At 30.8% G+C, this 20,921-nt stretch overlaps 2 long non-coding RNA genes across 2 annotated transcripts; both read left to right on the top strand.

Moving 5' to 3' along the window:
- Positions 1–2,278: 2,278 nt before the first annotated feature.
- Positions 2,279–6,294, top strand: LOC146912546 (uncharacterized). Its single transcript, XR_015016745.1, has 3 exons — positions 2,279–2,412; positions 3,271–3,929; positions 5,990–6,294. It is a non-coding gene; the product is annotated as an uncharacterized LOC146912546 (long non-coding RNA).
- An 11,286-nt stretch (positions 6,295–17,580) lies between these two features.
- LOC146912545 (uncharacterized) lies at positions 17,581–19,425 on the top strand. The gene is made up of 2 exons (XR_015016742.1): positions 17,581–17,728; positions 18,392–19,425. It is a non-coding gene; the product is annotated as an uncharacterized LOC146912545 (long non-coding RNA).
- Positions 19,426–20,921: the final 1,496 nt, after the last annotated feature.

Genomic DNA, 20,921 nt, shown 5'->3' with positions numbered 1-20,921 from the left:
GCTTTTATGAATTGCTCATGTGACAGTCTTCTTCCAATAATTTATTTGGTCCCTTGGCTAATAAAAGTTTTTTGAACTTGTGTGTGTGAATTTTTGTCTTTTCAATACAATGCTTCAATTTTTTTATTCCTTATCACGTGTTATTGTGACACATGTTTATCAAGATCCATTTATAAATAAAAATATTAGTTTTATATTACAATAATGTTGATTTATGTGCAAGTTTTATATTGAATGCTTATAATGATATATATTATTGGGATGTGATTAAATAAAAAATTGTGTTATTGTTTGTGAAATAATGTCCTACTCTAATAGTTACATTATAATTTGATTATATGTTGATTTTACCCACAAGTTGGCTTTTGGGTGTAACCTCGTAAACAATAAACAAATTAAGTGCCCGTTTGTTAATTAAGTTGGTTAGACAATATGTGTCGGAAAGGATCTCACTAACATTATACCAAGTTTGCGTGTTTCTACATCTCTATGTAGTACTGATGTCAACTGATGTGTCAGGTTCGATGTGCAGTGTGTCGATGGAAACTATGTCGTGCTTTTTGTGATGGTGCTTGGGCGTCAAAGATTTGGGTGATGGTTGAGGGTGTCGCGCCTCATTCTTTTTGGAGGCTGATGTTGACGACCGGATCAATGCGAATTTGAAAGGTGTCGTGTCTTGTGGAGGCCGGGCTTGGACGCAGATTATGGAGGGATCAGAATTAAATGACCTTCGTTAGTATCGATTCAGGGGTAACATGAGATTATTTAGAGAGTTAGAGAACAAGCAATTGAGATGCAATTGACATTTGTTTGTTTAAGAAGAAACGACTAGATTGAGTTCAATGGTGGTTGACTAGGCTAACATGTCTTGGTTTTCACTGGAGGTGAATTAGTTAAAAAAATTAACAGTTATGGGACAATTTCATTGTTGGGTGAAATAGGTTTGCATGGGAAATTCATGTTTGGTTACTCTCATAATATCGGTTTTTGCTATGTTATTATGGCAGAGATGTGAGGCATCTTGAAGGAGTTGAAATTCTCTATTTTCAAAGGATTCTCAAATGTTCGTGCTGAAATTGATTCTGAGAGTTCCTTATCTTTGATTAATGGTAGTTGTGATCAAAGACATTTCTCCTTGGTTTTCAGGATTCATAGTTTGATTGACAAGTTGTAGGATTTCATGGTCAATCATGTATTGCACGAAGCCAATAAGGTAGCCAACAGTTTTGTCAAGTTTGACCTTAATTTAGAGATGAATTGCAAATTGTTTTACTATTCATGACCTTAATTTAGAGATGAATTGCAAATTGTTTTACTATTCATAATTTTGCTTATCAAGCCATGTTGACAAAACCCAGTTCAATTGATTGTTCGTAAGATCTAGTTCAATTGACAAATACATATAGGATATTGCTATGTATCCCGATAGTTGTCCTGAGAATTTCACGAGTTAACCACGAGTTAACATGTCTCTAAATTTATCTTAAATTATGCCCCACCACCTCCCTTGATTTGTGGTTAGGAAGAAATTTGATTTGGACAATTGATACTCGCTTGTAATTCAGTACAACATTTCTCAAGAGAAACAACATTACTCATACCGATATAGCTAAACTCAACACTTTCACTCAAGTTCAAGCTCAAAATCTTAAGTTATGCATTCGAGATGATATTGTCATTACATCTATAAGCCCTAATCTTTAAAAAAAAATGGACAGTGTTAACTTGTGCCCTTAGAACACATGTTAAGAAACCTAAAAGAAGAAAAACTTTTTAAAATTTTGTGCATTCAATTAATTAGAAAGTTAAAAATTAAATGCAATGCACACATTCCAATTTTCTATATTTGAATCATTAACTTGTGCCTTGAGGGCACGAGTTAACATTTCTCAAAAAAAATCAAACCAATTATTTTTTATTGGTTGAAATCTTATTCTACCAAAATATCTTCTTATACTCCCTCCGTTCCTTTATAATTGTCACTTTTACATAAAAATTTTGTTTCTAATTAACTGTCGTTTTCAAAGTCCAATGTATCATTAAATGTGGTTTTACCTATATTACCCTTAGATATTTATTGTAGAGAGAGAAATATATGAAATGAAGTATTAAATGATTAAGGTTATTATAGGAAAATGATAAATTGTTGTATCAAAAGTAGTAAAAGTATTTGTTGTCTTGATTTGTATAAAAAGTCAAAATGTGACAATTAAAAAGGAACGGAGGGAGTACTTATTTTTTATCTTTTATAGCCTAGCCCAACCCATGAGAGACCTATTTAACCCTAGGATTGATCACTCTTTTTTACATCACTTTGCAAAATCACCGAAAAACTTTACCGATTTCGACGCACTTTTACTCTACAATCACTTTTACTTAATCGATTCTCTCTCTTTTTTTTCGTAACTTCTGGTAAGTACTATTCACCACCACCTTTGTAGTATCATCTAGGGTTTTACTTTCTGTTCATTCATGAATGCTGTGTTCAATATGCCATTCTTCAAAAACAATGCTTGAATATGCTATGATTTGTTCACGAATACTTTGTTGTTTCGGTGTTTTCAGTTTCAATATGAATATGCTATGATATGTTCACTCGTTTTATCAATTTTTTGGCGCTAAGTTTGAATATGCTATGATTTGTAGTGTGATTTAGGGTTTTACTTTCTATTAAAAACATCATCTTTTCATCATTTTTAACTAAAATCGTCATCTGGGTTATTGTTATTTTGTCCTAAAAATGCAAATGGGTTTGTTGAAAAAATTTGATTTTTATTTATTTTCATGAGTTTTCAGAACCACCCTTCATTCTATTTTCTGTTTTGTTTGATTTCTTTTATTTGGGTGTTTCCAAAGTTTTGATTTTTATCAAGATATGGTTTGATTGAATATGCTATGCTTCGTTCATTTGGGTGTTTCCAATAGTTTTGATTTTTATCAATATATGGTTTGCTTCAATGCTTGAATATGCTATGCTTTGTTCATGAAAACTGTGTTGTTTCGGTGTTTTGAGTTTGAATATAAGCTTTTTTAAAACTTTTCTTTTACTCAAATTTTGTGTTTTTGTTCATATTTGATTGAATTGCAATGATTTCATATTTAGTTTGAGACTATCTTTAATTTCACTTTTGTAATAACAATGAAATTGAATTGAATTCATTTTTTTAGTGTTTTTGTTCACGTTTGATTGAATTGAGTTGATTTCATGTTTAGTGTTTCTTTGACTACTTCAAATTATTATTCTAACTCTTGATGTTTCTTAATGTGCAGAGGAATCATGATGAATATTTTAGGTTGGAATGTCACAGGAATTAATCAACCAGGACAATCTGAGAGCATTCATCAGCTTGTTCATATGTTTAATCCAGTTATGGTTGGATTGATTGACACAAAACATTCAAGGCTCACTGAGGAAAAGGTTAAAGGATGGTGGAAGGAGGGGGACAAAGTAGGCTGGATAGATGTTCCGGAAACACGTTCCAATGGCGAGAAAAGTGAGGGAATGGTATTCGCATGGAATGAACGTTGTTTTATGAAATCAAGAAGTTTAACAAATAAGAGATGGATCTTGGTTGAAGGAAAGCTGCTTCAGAAACGTATTGATGTGGGTTTTCTTTTGGTTTTTGAACCAGATTGTAGTCAAGAGAAAGCAAATTTACGGAATGATTTGACGAACCTCATTAAGACAATTTCACATCCTTTTATGATGATGGGTAAATTTAAAGATGGTTCACCACCAGATGAACAAAATGTCAATTTTAGGGTTTTTGCAGGTCCTAAATTTTCAGAGCTTTTTAAGTTTTCGACGATGTCGGGATTAGAGACAGGTCTCTCAGATCACTGCCCTTTAACAGTCGAGTGTTATGAAAAAGATAATATTTGATGTGGTGGAACTTAGAAGTGAAGATGAGGCACACGCATATGCAGAGGTATAATTTTGATTACTTTTAGATCTTGATTTTGTCATTTGGATAGGATGTCATTTTGCTTATATTTAGAACTTATTTTGATGGCAAATGGCAAAGTTGATTATAGTTATTAAGTATGGCCGTGCCTTTAATATTGTGTGTTTTTCTATTTTTGAGTATTTTGGAACTTGTTTTTTATTCTTCACAATTACAGTTATCCTGCTATCCTCCATACCGCTATAGTAATTTTGTGGTTTTGCGCGTAGATGAGATTAACAACATAGGTATTGACTTGCATTTTGCACCATTTATTACTTGAGATTTTATTGACTGTCCCAGATGCAGTTCTTGGTTACTATTATACTAGCAAATGCTTATGATTTGAAACCTATGTATTAGCTTTAGATCTAAAAGTAGGTAGGTAAGAATGTCGTGCTAATATGAATATATGATGGAATTTCAACAAGGCTCAAACTTAATTTCCTGTTTTTTATTGATAGATGAAGAGGAGGTTGTGAAAAACTAGTAGGGTCTGGATTTGGACTTATCAGGTCCATAGAAACAAATTATCAGTACATCATCACATGATTATTTTGATAAGGCACAAATGTACACCAGTTTGAGACTTATCAGTTTGAGGTTGTTTGTTCAAGAAAGTCCAAGCTTTTTAGAATGGCTGATTTCATAGTCTTCTTTCAGTTTGGTGCTATAAGATTTATTTGCAATTATGTTTTGATGTTCTCTAGGCTTTACATATACTGCTGAATCACCGCTAAAAAAAAACTGTTGAATCATTGAGGACTGGTAAATAATTTCAGTAATTAATTGTAAAACTAGTGTTCAGTTCTGAATGCCAATTAACTGTATCAAGCACTGCAGGAACCAATATGATAGTAACTGTATGAGGCACAATTTCAAGGCTTCCTTGATGATTTTGAAATATAGTATTCTAATGTAATGATTCCTATTTCTTATGGCATATGGTGCTGTAGTAAATACAAATTCTGCTGAGAATCAAGATTTATGATAGATTTTATATGGAAAGGTCTTGTTACAAAGTCCTCTAAGGAATAAATTCCTCAAATTATCCTTTTGATTTTGATGTCTTTTACGATTGTTAGTGTTTTTGTGAGGTTGATGAAATATGAATACCATTTTGTTTGATGTTTCATTGTTAATGTTTCAAACCGTACCGGTCACAATTTGAATTAGAAAATTTTGATTTCTTGAATTGTTTTCTTTTTTATAGACCCAGTTGCGAAAATCATATTTTTGTGGGTTAAAACATTTTAAGGAAAAACTCTTACCCCTGTTGAGTTCAATTGGACTTTGCTGCATCATTTATATATTTTTTTGTTTATGAAAATAACTTGCCCCCTTTTATGATATTGTGATATTTGATTTGGAAGGGCTTGTTTGGATTGACTTATTTTTATGTATTATTCATAACCTTTTTAAGGTAGTTTATGAAAAACAGCTTAAGAATATACAATTTTCGTTAGTGAGAACTTATGAATTAACATAAAAACTTATTTATTTGGGTAAGCTATTTTTTCATAAGCTAAATAATAAGCCAATCCAAATGGACCCGATGTCTATTTAGTACCGAGTACCGGCACTTCAGATTGAAGGTTTGTCTTTGTCTGATACGTGACGTTGGACATCAATGCATGTAGTTACATTCAATCACTAATATTTTCTTAAATTATCACCATTGTCTACATGTAAATTGTTTGGTGTGTGTGCTTGTCTCGGGGCTTCATAACTTTAAGGTCTAAATGTGTTAAATGGTTTATGGTTTATCTTTTAACACCCTAATTACAGTTTAGCTGGGTTGGTATTGATTTACTCCATCTGACCTTAAATACAATATGTAAAATACCTGTACTTTTTTGCTTATACTATTTAAAATTGGAGAGTAGTTTTACAACATGAGAATCAATCTTGTTATGATTTTGGATTTATGAGTGGTTATGCAATTTCACACCTTGGTCTGTCACAGAGATGGTATATGATGCATATTTTCTTGCTCTCTAACATTTTGCTCTCTGACATTTTGAATGTGTTTTGTAATTGAGCAGGATGGAGTCACAGTTATGGGTCATACTGGATCTAAAGGTTGTTGTCAAAGTTATAGCTTTCTCAATGGTTTGGTGCAATCTTTAGTGAAACATTAATGTTTTTCTGGTAGTTATCGCATGGCAAATGTTTTGTTGACTTATATTTTGTACCTGTTATTACTCAGCTTTTATTTTACTGATTTTCTTAAGAGTAAAACTATGCAAACTATGCCTTGACTCTATTATGTTTCTCATGCTTTGTTGGCTATATTCAAATGTAGTTCGTGGTACTTTGATATAATTATGCAAATGATTATGATTTGAAACCTGTGAATCTGCTTGGATCTTAAACTAGGCAGTGCTGTTTGTGCTAAACTCTCCGATATGTATGATTGCCGTGCTTATATACGATGGAATATCCAATAGGGTCACGTTAATTTTCCTTAGGTAGGAAATAATTGATAATGATTGGTTTGGAGAAAAAATGGATGAAAGATTTCCTCTTGATTCATGTTTAGAACATAGTTCATGTTAAAGATAATCTTTTTGAAACTTCATAAAATCTTTCGGCTTGGCCAATCCATAGAAAAATTTCTAAAAAGCATGTTTTCAAAACTATACTTTCAGACAACATATTTTGTTTAGATTGTTATACTTCTGAGCGGCACAAAATCAATTTTTTTTTAGAGGGTGTGAAATGTTCTTCCCTAACATCTGCTGTCAGTTGGTTATGAAGAACTTATCTTACAGGATGTGATCCGGACTTGTCAAGGATAGACCACAAATTTTCAATTCATCATCAACACATGATAATAAGATCCAGAGTAGTTTTGGGTTAGGACACATGAACACACATATGTGATATGACCATATGACTTTCAATTTGATGCTTTGAGATTCATTTGCATTAGTGTTATATTGTCATATAGTCTTATGTATACCGATGAATCATTAAGGTCTAGTAAAGAGTTTCGGTAATAAATTAACTGTAAAACTAGTGTTCATCTCGGATGCAAATTATCCTGTAACTAAGTAAACCAGTATGTAAACTTTTTTTATTTTTTTATGACAAATGTTACTAATTCGTTGCTCTAAAAAAATGTTAATAATTAGTTGTTTGATTAATATTTCCTCATTCGTCTAGGTTTGAACCTAGGACCTCAAATTCTTTAACCCTTATATCAAACCAGTTGAGGTATTCAGTGACAGTAACAGATGAAGCACAATTTCTTATGGCAGAGGGTGATAGATGTAGTAGATATAGATTCTGTTGAGAATCAAGATATATGATAGATTTTATATGGAAAGGGAAAAACTTTCCAACACTTCAACATTGGATCACGGGATGTATATCACATGTCCCATACTATAAAAATGGTGAAAAATCGTGTTCGACGCGTATCTGACACCGATACGCAGCGGCGAAGCTAGCAAAAAATTTACGCAGGGGCCAAATATAAAGGAACAATAAAATATTTTTAAAACGAATATATTAAATTCAAGGATAAAAATGTTTTTTAGTCCCATAGATTATAATTTTTTAGGTTCAGTCCTTGCAAAAAATTTATTCAATTTTTGCCTCGATTTTTAAAATTCTACAAAAAAGAATTTTTTTTAGTCTTGTATTTAATCTCTAACTAAACATTAAGGACTAAAATCAAACAAAATCTTAGAAACATAATTCAAAAATCGCAAGTGTTGTAGAGACTAAAAACAAATTTAATCCTAAAATTAATCAATACATGAAAAAATGACAATAATTCTTACTTATATGAAATGTAAATTAAAGCAACAACAAAGGATAAAAATTGACAATAACTATTTAAAAATGTTGGGTAAAATGCATTTCAAGAAACCAATTTTATCCATAATTGACCGTTTACTAAATAGATTAATAATGTCTTTTTCAATTAAACAAATAGGTTATTTGCAAGAAACTCAATGTCCATTTAATTTTTTTATGCTAATTTTCGACAACCGAATTTGTTTGGGGTAGCTCAATATTTATTATTTGGGGTAGCAGAATATAAATTTATACCAATCAATTAAAGATTAATATATTTTTTGGGGTAGCCAAGGCTACCCCTTGTCAATGAAGGGCTACGCCCCTGCCGATACGTGACTGATATGTCCTGATACGTATCGGAAAAGTGTCCGACAAAAATAATTATTTATTTTAAAATAATGACCGACACGCGTTTTTGGTTCTTCTTTTTTTGTTGCTCTATTTCATCCCATCTCTTCTCTCTGTCTATGTCTTTGTTTGACAGAAAAAATGTCTCTAGGAGAAGAATTTATTACAAGTTTGTTTGCTATAAATGAACCACAAAAAGCTTGCTTCAAGTTCTCATCTTGTAGTGGTGATTTTAAATCAATTGAAAATAGATATAATTTAAATCCAAAATTTTGGTTGTGATTCATGGATCTTCTACACCTTTACTCCAAAAGCCTGGTTTTAAGAGTCTTGTGCAACCTTGTTCTTCCTCCTATTGTGAGATAAATTGGAGTAATTATTTATCAGTTGTTTGAAAAAAAATAAAAAAGGATCCAAATGAACCAAAGTTGAAAGCTACATTATTCCTTGATAGCATAGTTGTCTCTTGCCACAATTAGTGTTAACTATTAAGTAGTCAACATTAGACAATGGTGTTCTTTTTTGATAGTACTAATGATGTTCTTCTTGGATGGTACTAACGATGTTTAACTATATTCTAATTTTGTGTGAAAAATATGAAATTGTCACTTGTTTTGATCATTTTTATTGATGCGAGTGTTTGTTTATTATTATTTTTAGTTATGTTTATGCATTGTGCACTTATACTACTAATTTTAAATTTAATTTTTTAATAAGGTATTGAGGTTGTATATTGAAAAATTTCCCATGTCAGAGAAGGCCTTGGCGAGTGACAACGGGGAAGCCTGCACTATTGGCTCTCATTTTGTGAGGGAGTGGTTTATTTGAAAGAGTGGTATGTAGGTTGCATAATAAGTTGCTTATAAAAAAAACACAATGTCTATGTTTCAATTACTTTTATTTGATTCATGTTTAATGTAGTGCTAATATAATGACTCAGAATTTTTATTTGAGTCATGTTTTAATCGTCTTAGATGTAGTAATCAAGAAGAGCAATGTTATTTGAACAATCATTTCTTGTGACAACCTTTTGGACAACTAAATTATACAAAGAAATTTAGGTAGTGACACAAAAATCAAAGCAATAGAGAGAGAGAGAAAGTAAAAGAATAATGTAAGTATGAGAGAGAAAGTTGTCACAAAAGTTGTCAAAAAGTGGTTGTTCAAATATCATTTCTCAATCAAGAATATTGTTGCAAATTTAAATGTTGTTTGAGAAAGCAGGAGAATTTTTATTTTTTTTTTTTTACAAAAGAAATCATGAGAAAATTGATAACTAATGGCGAAGAGAAAAAGTTACGTTTAGACATAGAATTATTACAAAGTATAAAATCAAAGAAAAATATTAGCACAAATAAATTGACTCATAATAAGATGAAAACAAAGAATAAGAAACTTATCGATTATTGACTGAGACGTGTAAATGCATTTAGCGGCTTAAAAGTATTTCGCCACCCCAAATAAGTTACATACGGTATGTTTCACAACTAATACGTCTCACATCAAATACTCTTCGAGATAAAACAGTCAAGGTCTCAGGAGGAGATGGAATCGGTTAGTATGCTCATGTGTTCTACATCTATATTCACTCTTCCTCTTCATCACACTCTGTTGATGTAACGTTAAATATGAATAACAAGATATTAAACAAATGTAACAAGATTGTTTATTAGGTAATCAAAACTAGACCATATTGTCCGGTTGGACTAAGAACCGTACCTATTTTCAATCATTTTAACTAAAAAAAATCTACCCATTAAGAAAATCGGAGAAAAAAAATTACTGCGAGTATTATAAAATACCAATGGTTAGCCACGTTGGGGTACCAGCACTCCCTTCTCCTTCATAACATGAGAGTTAAGGAAGGGAGAGAAAAAGAAGTATTAACGGGTGGATCCACCATCTATATCTATATCTATATCTATATCTATATTATATACAATTGCAAATGTTTTACATTGACCAAAATTAAATGCTGCTTCTCTCTTTATCTATATCTATATCTATATCTATATCTATATCTATATTATATACAATTGCAAATGTTTTACATTGACCAAAATTAAATGTTGCTTCTCTCTTGCCTATCCACATGTGCAATTGTGCCATTTGGCAAATCATGATTAAATTTAACAATTTTCATGACACTAATCTACAAAAGGCAAGGTTAATTGGCAAGGTTAAATTTTCCATCTGCCTCTTCTCTGTCGACATTAAGTATGAAATGATATTAAACATATTTTTTATTTTAATTCTTTATTTGAACAAACATTTGGTTGTTTATTTCAACATAATGCCCAATTCTCATTAGGATTTCTCATTAATTTCAATGAATTCAAATTTAAATGTGTTTTACTACCAATTGAAAACATTATGCCCAATTACCGAAAAATGCAGAAACAAGAATATTGTGCATACTTCCTCAAAAAAAAAAAAATTGTGCATACTTTCAAAATACACATCTGCTCAAATTTAATTAAATAATAGCACGTAGAAAGGTTGCTTAAAAAAATCAAAATATATATTTTTGTCACATTAATATAAGCATATCAGGTTTTTTTTTTAAAATTTTACGGTTCTTTTTATTTTTTTGTCAAGACTTTAACGGTTCTTAATATATGGTCCTTTACTAGAACAAAATTGTGTCACACCATACCCCTAGAAATATCAGCAAAGAGGAAATTATTAAACTTACTACGAGGGGTCTCTAAAATAAGTGGTTCTTTACTGAACAATTACTACCAATTAATTTATTCAAAAAAAATTACTACCAATTAATATTGCATTAAACCTATTAAAAGTCACATATTTTCGCTAATCATGAAAAGTTGAATTTTAGTTGGTGGTCATATTTTCTCAAAAAAGGATTGATTGGTGCTACTATTTAAGTTGTAAAATAAATGTCAATTAATTTCTGAAATTTTTGGTTGGTTTTGAACAAGTTTTGGGCGCTCAAAAAGTGATATTTCCGGCCTATAAATATATACCACTCAAATGCTAAAGACACAATTTATCTTCATCTTGACAAAGAGAAAACTATTTCATTGTATTTTCTTTTTTGAACAAGAACTAATTTTTTGTATTTTGGTTACTATCATAATGTTTTTTACGCTTTTTACTTTTTAGTTTGTCATACACACTTTTATTCCGTTATCTTTTTTCTTTACTTTTCTATTTCATGGAAGTAGCTTTAGTTTATATAGATTTAAGTATTTTCACATTTCTCTCTTCATGTTATGAATTTTTTTTTTTAATCAATAATATGTATTTCTTTGTAATATTATGTAACAATTATTGTATGTAACATTAATAGTACGAGTTAATTTGTTGAATAAAAGAAAATGCTCCTTTTTGTTCATATTTTTTCTTTTATTTTCTTTTGAGGATTCTTTTCAATTACAGGCATGCATTTTGTAACGGGTGATTATGATCTCCTGTATAATAATTGAATGTAAAATCATTCAAATCATTATCAATTGAAAGTATAAGAGATCTATTTGTTTGTGATGGTTAATATATTTATTGGTATTATTTTTCCTTCATTGTTATACACACAATTGTAAGTAACTTTTATTTTATAATTTTATTTTTGAACACCTCTGAATTCTCACCGATCATTTAACACTTTTTTAGCTACATATTACATCAATATCAACAAAAAAAAATTAATCCCATCACTCTCTTGGCATCAATATCAACAAAAAAAAAGTCAAAGGTGCAAGTGATATTACAAAAAAAAAAATCATACGAGATAAAATTTTAGTTGCAAGAATGATTTTTGGTGTCAAGTGAATAAGGATTGACTTTTAATTTTAGTGAAAGCAATTTCCGTTAGCTTGATATTTCACATCTCTTCTGATGTAATGATTTATCTTCCAAAATTTGTATTCATCCACAGTGCTTATTTTCACATGTTAAGATTGGTATATACGTTTATATATCTTTTTTTACCCACATACAACTATTTTAGATCATTTGTAAAAAAAAAAAAAAAACAATGGATCCATTTCTGTTTTCTTTCTTTCTTTTCATTTGTATACATAGTGGTGGCATGCTCCTATTGTACGTTTCTAGCAAGGGGTAACAATTAAAAATGTTCTATTACTTTCATTTTTAATTTTTCAAATTAGCTTTAATAATATATCTAAACTTTCATATTATTAAGTTTTGTTGATATTTTCTGTAAAAAGAAAGCTATTCTTGATATCTCTATTGTATATATTTGCCTTAATTTTTTTGAAAAGTACACTTGGCACTCTTCTATGTTAAACTTCATTTAATGTATTACACACCTAAGCATCACTAATACACATGTGCACCTCATCATCTAATTGTAGCTTGTTTATTGGTTATTGATAAATCATTGTTGCATATTAACACATGTTTGACCTTGCCATTTATTACAATTGATACTGATATGAATGCCAATACAAAAGTGGCATCCTATAAAAATATGTTCTCTATTGAACCTACAACCATTTCATTTTGTATGTGTATTTCCACTAATCAAACAATCACCCTTTAATGTCCATAAATGTCTTATAATTACGTGTGAAAAAAGTTCTAATTTAAGATCTGCATCAACAATTTTATTGCTCAATTTTTCTCTATAAATATTGGTTCAACTTTCGCCATTTCATATTCATTCAAAGAATTCAGAATTCTTTCCAAATATCATAAGGAAAGTTGTATATGATGGTGGTTCGGGTAAAAATGTGTTTTCATTTATACTATTTTCTGTTAGTTTTCTCTCATTGTATTGTTTTTATTTGATAGTATTATCTATCATTTTTTTTAATTCACTTATAAATTCTAGATTTCTTTATCAAAATCCAGGGATTATGGATCTAATATGTAAAGTGGAGGCTAGACCTAGCTATTAGACATCTAAATTTTGAACTCACACCTTTCAAGCGATTATTTGATATCAGGATCAACATGTAGCAGCAGTACAATTTCGTCCAAGAATTTTTGAAGAATATTAAGATTGAGAAGGATTGATAAGGATCTATGAAACATGGAGATTTTTTTTTCTTTCTATGAAACATGGATATAACACGTACATACTAATGTTCTTTTTAGTTTTTACAGGCATTATCATCAAATTGTTTGTTGATAATTTATTTTTTTTGGCTGAAATATATAATTTAGTTTGTTTTAAGGAATAATTTAGTTGTTTCTCCTTAAAAAAATAATTTGGTCGTTTCAAATTATAATTTTGCTACGTTAATGTTGTTGGTTTTTTTTGAAGGAATGTTGTTGGTTGTTTTTTTATTGTCTTTGTTTATTTTTTCATATTTTTTAATTATATTTTAAAACAAATCAATTTGATTAGATGCACCAATAAAACAAAGTGATTTGATATATCAATAAAAAAATGTTGGTATATACAAGTTAACTCATTCACTATATACGAAATTACGAATCTATATTATTATAAAGATAAAAAAAAAATAGTACACGGTGACATTTTAATTTGCTTACAAGACTCAATTGCTCTTATTTCTTCATTTGTAAATTTCCTACAATAAACACGTTATTTCTTTTTTGTTATTATTACTTACTCATATTAATTTAGTAATTTTTATGAACATTCATAATCAAATCAAGAAAGAGAAGATTTTCACGTGCCAAAGCAATTGTCCTTTTTAATGGTGAAAATTTTATAATTTTTTGTCAATCATTTCTATACATGCTAACAATTCAATTAATAATCTTAAACAAAATAAAAAAAAATATCTACTTCGAATCTCTATAATAAACAAAGGGCATGCACAGCAAAAATAAATCAAAATAGGCGAATAATTATTGATTTAAATTGTACTAGAAAAAAATGATTATGATTTTATTAAACAATTTCAACTCTATTTTATTACTCAATTATAACTTAATCGTTGTATTTTCTTCATGATTTTTTTAATCTATGAAAATAATATCCTAGGTAAATAGAAAATCATTTTTACGTATTAATTTTCCTACGAAAAATTTAATAAAATAATTTTCCAAAAATTTGTTTTAATTTTTGGAAAAATAAATCAAGGTTGGCAAATTTTCCAATGTGAGTTGGAGAGTTTTGGTCGCCCAATAAGATGTAGTCATTCATCATTTTGAACCGGCCCATTACTGTCTGTGATATAAAAGATAAGAGGCAACCCTAATTTTGCATTTTGCAGCAGCTTCCATATTAGATCTAAAAGATAAGAGGCAACCCTGATCGAAATTCCTCATGGCCTTCATTGTGAGGTCTATCTCTCAGCGATTTAGTCATCAGGTGGTGTTTTTTTTTCCTTCTCATTTCTTTCTTACAGTTACTCATATTCCACTTATCCTTACTTTTCTCATTTTTTTTTCTTACTTCCAAGGGTTTGGCAAGAAGTGGTGGAGCGTTCTCAGGGTTTTATCTGTCTAATTCGGTAGGTGAAGTGTTTTTTGTGTTGAAATTCTGAGTTGGTTTTGATTAAATAATTGTTGGAGTTTCTTGTTCATGTTTTTGATTAATCAACATTTAAGATTACTCTTTCAAAATTGGTAAAAATATTTTTAATTCCACAACCACACATTTTTTATTTTATTTTTGATGTTTAATCATATTTTTATGTGTTAATATATCTTTTGCTGTGTGTATAAGTTATTAAACTGTTAATTGTTTTCCTAACCAATGTACAAAAATCAGTGACATTAACATAACTAATATTTAAGGTCTCTTCCAAAAATTAGTTTGATATGCACAACTCATGACCCTTTTTTATGCCTTGAACAATTCATGATTGTTTTGTGTATATATTTATATATATTTTTGAATGTGTTATGTCTATTATGAATTGATTTTTATTTTATTTTTTCTTGTTGAGAAGCATGATAGAGTATTTGGTATGTGTTTATTATGAATTAAATTTTTTTGGTGTCCTAATTTTTAACAAATATAGGAGACAGATTTTGTTTTGTTCGATTTTTTTTTTTCTACAAAAAGTGTAGGTAATTATATTTAGCTTTTTTGACCAAATCCATTTCAACACATTTCATAACTAATCAAATGTTTAATACATGTTGAAGTTTATAAAAAAATAAACGGATTCTAGCTTTTCTTTGATATTATCACGTATCCCTCAACAACATCATTCGTGTCCAAACAATATTGTGAAATCTCTTGTATTGTTCAATCGTCGATGTCTCAAACTATTGAACAATCAATGAGTCGTTCTTATCATTTAAAGTTACGTATTAAAAACAATTGAGTCAAAGGCATAATTGAAAATAATTTAGTGCATAGTTTTTTATGCACTAAATGCAGTCAAAAACAGTAAAAAAAAAAGACGTGTACAACTCAATAAAACCAAGGTTGAATAATCGACCAAAGTCCAAAAAACGTGTTCTTGAGTTGTGACCACCGGCCACATTGGCGTGAGTTAACTCGCGCTAGTGTTAACCTGGAAGTGAGTTACCTCACGCTAGTGTTAAACCTTGCGTATGTTAACTCACGCTACTGTGACAAGTTGTTCATGCGTGTTCATGCATTTTAATGCATTGTACATGTTTTTTACACTCTTTTGTTAATTTTTTGCATTTATTTTATGATTGCGTATTGAATTAAAAATTCGAATAAAGTAAATAAAAATTAAATACAAATTGTGACAGCGTGAATTCGAATAAAAATTGCGACAGCGTGAAATCGAATAAAAATTGTGTATTGAATAAATTCGAATATAGCTGATTAATTCTCAATCATACATGTTCCTAAATATGTCATATCATTACATTACATTCGGGTTGCACCTTCAAACTACAACAATTGTCTTACCTCTCAAATGGTAAATTCAAACTGGCTAAACACCAGGACTCCAACATTCGCCCAGCACTCATGTTTTTCATTTGAAAAGAATAAATTTTTGTTAGGCTTGCTTTAGATGATGGTATTCAAGTGGCAACGAAATGAGGTTCAATCCTTGACACTTCAATACCTTCATCTAAACCAGCCTAACAAAAATTTAATCTTTCCAAAGGAAAAACATGAATGCTGGGCGAATGTTGGGGACCAGGCGTTTAGCAAGTTTGAATTTTCATTTCAGATGTACGACAATTGTTGTAGTTGGAATGTGCATTCCAACTACAACAATTGTCTTGCCTTTAAATGAGGCAAATTCAAACTTGTCAAACAACAACTATCAAGCATTCACCCAGAAGTTCTATAGTTCCATTCAAAATATTAACAAAAATTGAGGTGCTTTCCTTGACACTTCAATACCTTCATTTAAACCAGCCTAACAAGAATTTAATCTTCCGAGTGAATGCTTGATGATTGTCGTTTTGCAAGTTTGACCTACCTCATTCAAAGGAAGACAATTTTTGTAGTTGGAATGCACCTTACCCTACCTAATGACGATCTTTTGGCAGAATCAAACTTTTGATGATATCTTCAGTTGATCTCAGCAACGTTACCCGCATATCGATCCACTGGAACATGTTGTGCTCCCAAAACATGCTCGTCACATTTTCGTCGTTCTTTAACTCCACTCAAGTGAGTGATACTCTCCCCTCGTCGAGCGTTGGACATTTGTACCGAACGTATTCCACCCTCCTTGTGTCTCTGGGGTTGACTCCTAGGTTGAATTCATTCAGTTGTTCCATGAGACCTCTTAACGTTACATCAAGGCACCGAACCTTCAACCTCTGAGGTTCTCTGCCCTTGAATTCTGCATGAACGTCGATCTACCTGACCATTGCTTCAAATCTACACAATAAGAATTTAAACACAGTCAATGAAAAACTCATTCAAACATTTCATCAAACAATTGGAGTGCAAATTATACATAAACCCTAAAAATGATAACTTCAACATAAACATGCAAACATCTAAATAATTAAGCAATATTACTCATTTGCATGCAACATTGTATCATATCTTGCAAAAAATTTTTTTTTAAACAAACCCTAAATATAAAAAAATCTAATCTAAGTGTAAAAAATCTAACATAATCATGCAAACATCTAAACATCATAACAATTAAACACTATAAGTCATTTGCATGCAACATTCTATCATTTCTTGCAAAAAAAATTAAAATTTTAACAAAACACTAAACTTAAAAAACTCTAGATTAAGTGAAAAAATCTATCATACCAACATAATTTAAGTGAAAGCTTACTTGTTCTTGTTGTTGGAGTGTTGTTTGATTTGAAGTTGAAGGAAATTTGGAGTTGGATAATTTGAGAGAAAATTGAGATTTGTGTGTGTTGTTTGAAAATGAGGCAGAATGCTACTTAACTTAACTCACATTGCGTGACTTGAGTCACACTTCTCTTATAACTGGCGTGAGTTAACTCACGCTACGTGTGTTAACATGCTTAAGGGCATGTTGGACAATTACTTTGGGAATGAGCGAAACCATTTGGGTAAAGAGCAGATTTAACACTAGTGTGATATAACTCACACATGGGTAATATTGGAATTTTAGTTGGGAATGGGCAATTTTGGTTGGGTAAAGAGCAGAATTCCACACATAAGACCCATGAGCTCAAATTCATTGAAAACTATAAACCACCTCTTCCCTAGCAAAATCACTCTCTCTCTCTCTCTCTCTCTCTCTCTCAAAATCGATTTCTCTTATTGTTGTGTGCCCTAACTTCAAGTAAGTACCGTTTATCACCACCTTTGTAGTGTTAATTAGTTAGGGTTTTACTTTGTATTTATTCATGAATGTTGTGTTCAATATTATGCTATGCTTCGAAAATAATGCTTAAATATGCTATGCTTTATTCATGAATACTGTGTTGTTTCGATGTTTTCAGTTTCAATATGAATATGTTATGCTTTGTTTTCTTCATCTTTTCATCATTTTCAACCAAAATCATTATCTGGGTTGTTGTTATTTTTCCCTAAATGCAAATGGGTTTGTTCAAAAATTTGATTTTTATTTATTTTGTATGGGTTTTCAGAACCACCATTGCTTCATTTTTCTGTTTGAATATGATGTGCTTGTTCATGAAAACAGTGTTGTTTTGAGTTTCAGTATACTTTGATTTGGGGTTTTAGTTTCTATTCATCATCAATATATGCTATGCTTCATGAAAACTGTGTTGTTTTGGTGTTAAGTTTGATGAATATGAGCTTTTTATATAATTCTTTTTACTCAATTTTTTTTTTAGTATTGTTGTTCACATTTGATTGAATTTCAACGATTTCATGTTTAGTTTCAGTATCTTTGATTTCATTTTGTAATCAATTAATTCTCATTCTTTTCTTTGGTTACTTTAAATTTTCATTTCAACTCTTGATGTTTCTTAATGTGCAGAGGAATTATTATGAGGATTGTAGGTTGGAATATAGGAGGGATTACTCAGTCAGGAAAATCTTGGATGATCCGTGATGTTGTTCATAGGTGTAATCCAGTTGTGTTGGGCTTGGTCAACACGCAACATTCGAGTCTCACGGATGAAAAAGTTAAAGGATGGTGGAAGAAGGAGGACAATGTAAGCTGGGTAGATGTTCCAGAAACATGTTCCAATGACGAGAAAAGTGGGGGACGGGGATTGGTATTCTCTTGGAATGAACATCTTTTTTCGGAATCAAAAATTTTAACATATAAGAGATACATCTTGATTGAAGGAAAATTGATCCAAGAAGGTATTGACGTGTCTTTCCTATTGGTTCATGCACCGAGTTGCAGTCAAGAGAGATTTGATTTATGGAAAGATTTAATGAATCTCAAGAAGTCTATCTCAACACCTTTAATGATGTTTGGCGATTTTCAAGAAGTTTTGGAACCGGAAGAAATAATCGGTAATGAGGTGACTTCACAAGGAATGAAAGACTTCCGACATTGTATAGCTGAAATGAACCTTGTGGAGCTTCCGTTGTTGGACAAAAAGTTCACATGGTATGACTATGACAATAACCGTGCAAGCAGAAGAGATAGAGTTTTTGTAGATCAGGAATGGCTAGAGCATTTCAAGGTTTTGAAGCTGCGGGGATTAGAGAGATCGGTCGCAGATCACCGGCCTCTATTAGTTCAATCTGGTTCAGTTGAGGACATTACAAGCTTATGTGGAGACTCAAACTTGGAAGTGATCAGGGCGAGGCTTATGCATAAGTTGAAGCATGATTTTCAGTCATGATACATTTGGTATGGTGGAACTTAGAAGTGAAGGCGACACAGACGCATATTTTGAAGCATTAATTTTATTACTTTTAGAACTTGATTTTAATGGCTTGTCATTTTGAGTAAACTTGTGTTTCGACTCTGTTATGTTTTATGCTTTATTGACTGTAGTCGGATGTAGTTCTTGGTTACTATGATAAGATGATGCAAATGCTAATGATTTGAAACCTGTGTTAGGTTAGTGTTGTTTCTGCTTGTTCAATATGTTAGGTTAGAATGTCATGCTTATATGATGAAACCTGTGTTTTATGTGTTTATCCAAAGTGATATTGGCCTATGGTGTGTGGAAAGTTCCTCACTAGCATAACTCCTAAAAAATGTGATGAGTCCTTCTACAAGGAGAGGCTATAATGCTATGCTATAGCCTCATCTCAAAAGAATGAATTTGAATTGTTTAGTACAACATACAATTTTTTGTTTCTTGTTTGTTTTTGATAGATGAAGAGGAGGTTGTGAAGAACTAGCATTGCAGGGTGAGGATTTGGTACATCATCTCATGACTATTTAGATCCACAAGAACTTTCATATAAGGCACATATCCACACCTGTTTGATACTGTTTTTGGTCCCTTAGAGTGTGTTTGGATGGGGGAATGTTTTGAGGCAATTCAACTACTTTGAGGTGAATTCTATTCCACCTCAAAATAATTGAATTCCCTCAAAACATTACATTACCTCAAAATATTCCCCCATCCAAACACACTCTTAGTGATTATTTGTTTAAAAAACTGGATTAGTACTTGAACATTAGGCTTTCAATTTAGTGCTATATGATTTATTTGCAATTGTGTTTTATTGTTCTCTAGGCTTTATATATACTGCTGAATCATTGAGGACTGGTAAATAGTTTCAATAATAAATTAATTGTAAACTAGTGTTCAATTCTGAATGCAATTTAACCAATATGTCAATTGTATCAAACACTGCAAGAACCATACATATGTGACAGAAACTGTATGAAGCACACAATTTCAAGGCTTCCTTGAAGGTTTTGAAATATAGCATTTTAATGTAACGATTCGTATTAATCATGGAAGAGGGAATTAAGAGGTCTAATAGCGGTAAATTCTGAAGTCAATACTCAAGTGTCCAACTTATAAAAAAAAAATTCAGGACAGTCCCTAGCTTTATCGAAATTACAAAATTATCCATGACTTTTCAAAACGTTAATCAAGTTAGTCCTTCTATCACCCCTAGTTAACTATCAAAGTTAACCTTGATGACTTGTCACATTATCTCACACGTGGAAAATGTTAGGGACTTGTTTAATACTTTTATGGGAGTTATATATCCAAAGTAATTTACACGTCAGCAAACGTTGAGGACCATTTTAAAATGTTCTAAATAATATTAAAAAACATCATTCAGAGCCAAGTTGATGTATTGTTTAAAGATCATTGTTGGTTGTGAAGAGATCAGGTGCTCGAAAGTGACACTAATGACTATTTTACAATCATTAATCCAGAACACAAATCTTCTTCCATTTTGAAAAACACATTTATTTACAGGCGTATACATTCTATTCTACAAAATATTCAAAGTAAATACTTGTTTAACCAATAAGTATTAGCAACATCATCACCTTTCATGATGGCTACAACAAGTTCAACAGTTGTGAGATTAATGGTTCTTATAGAGATTGAGGGCAGAAAAAAGTGAACAAA

Source organism: Medicago sativa, chromosome 6, assembly GCF_051527215.1.
Source record: "Medicago sativa cultivar Bolivia chromosome 6, Bolivia_mono, whole genome shotgun sequence".
NCBI classification, from domain to species: Eukaryota; Viridiplantae; Streptophyta; class Magnoliopsida; order Fabales; family Fabaceae; genus Medicago; species Medicago sativa.
The sequence above is the reverse complement of the archived record's forward strand: the minus strand, read 5'-3'. Positions and strand labels throughout refer to the sequence as shown.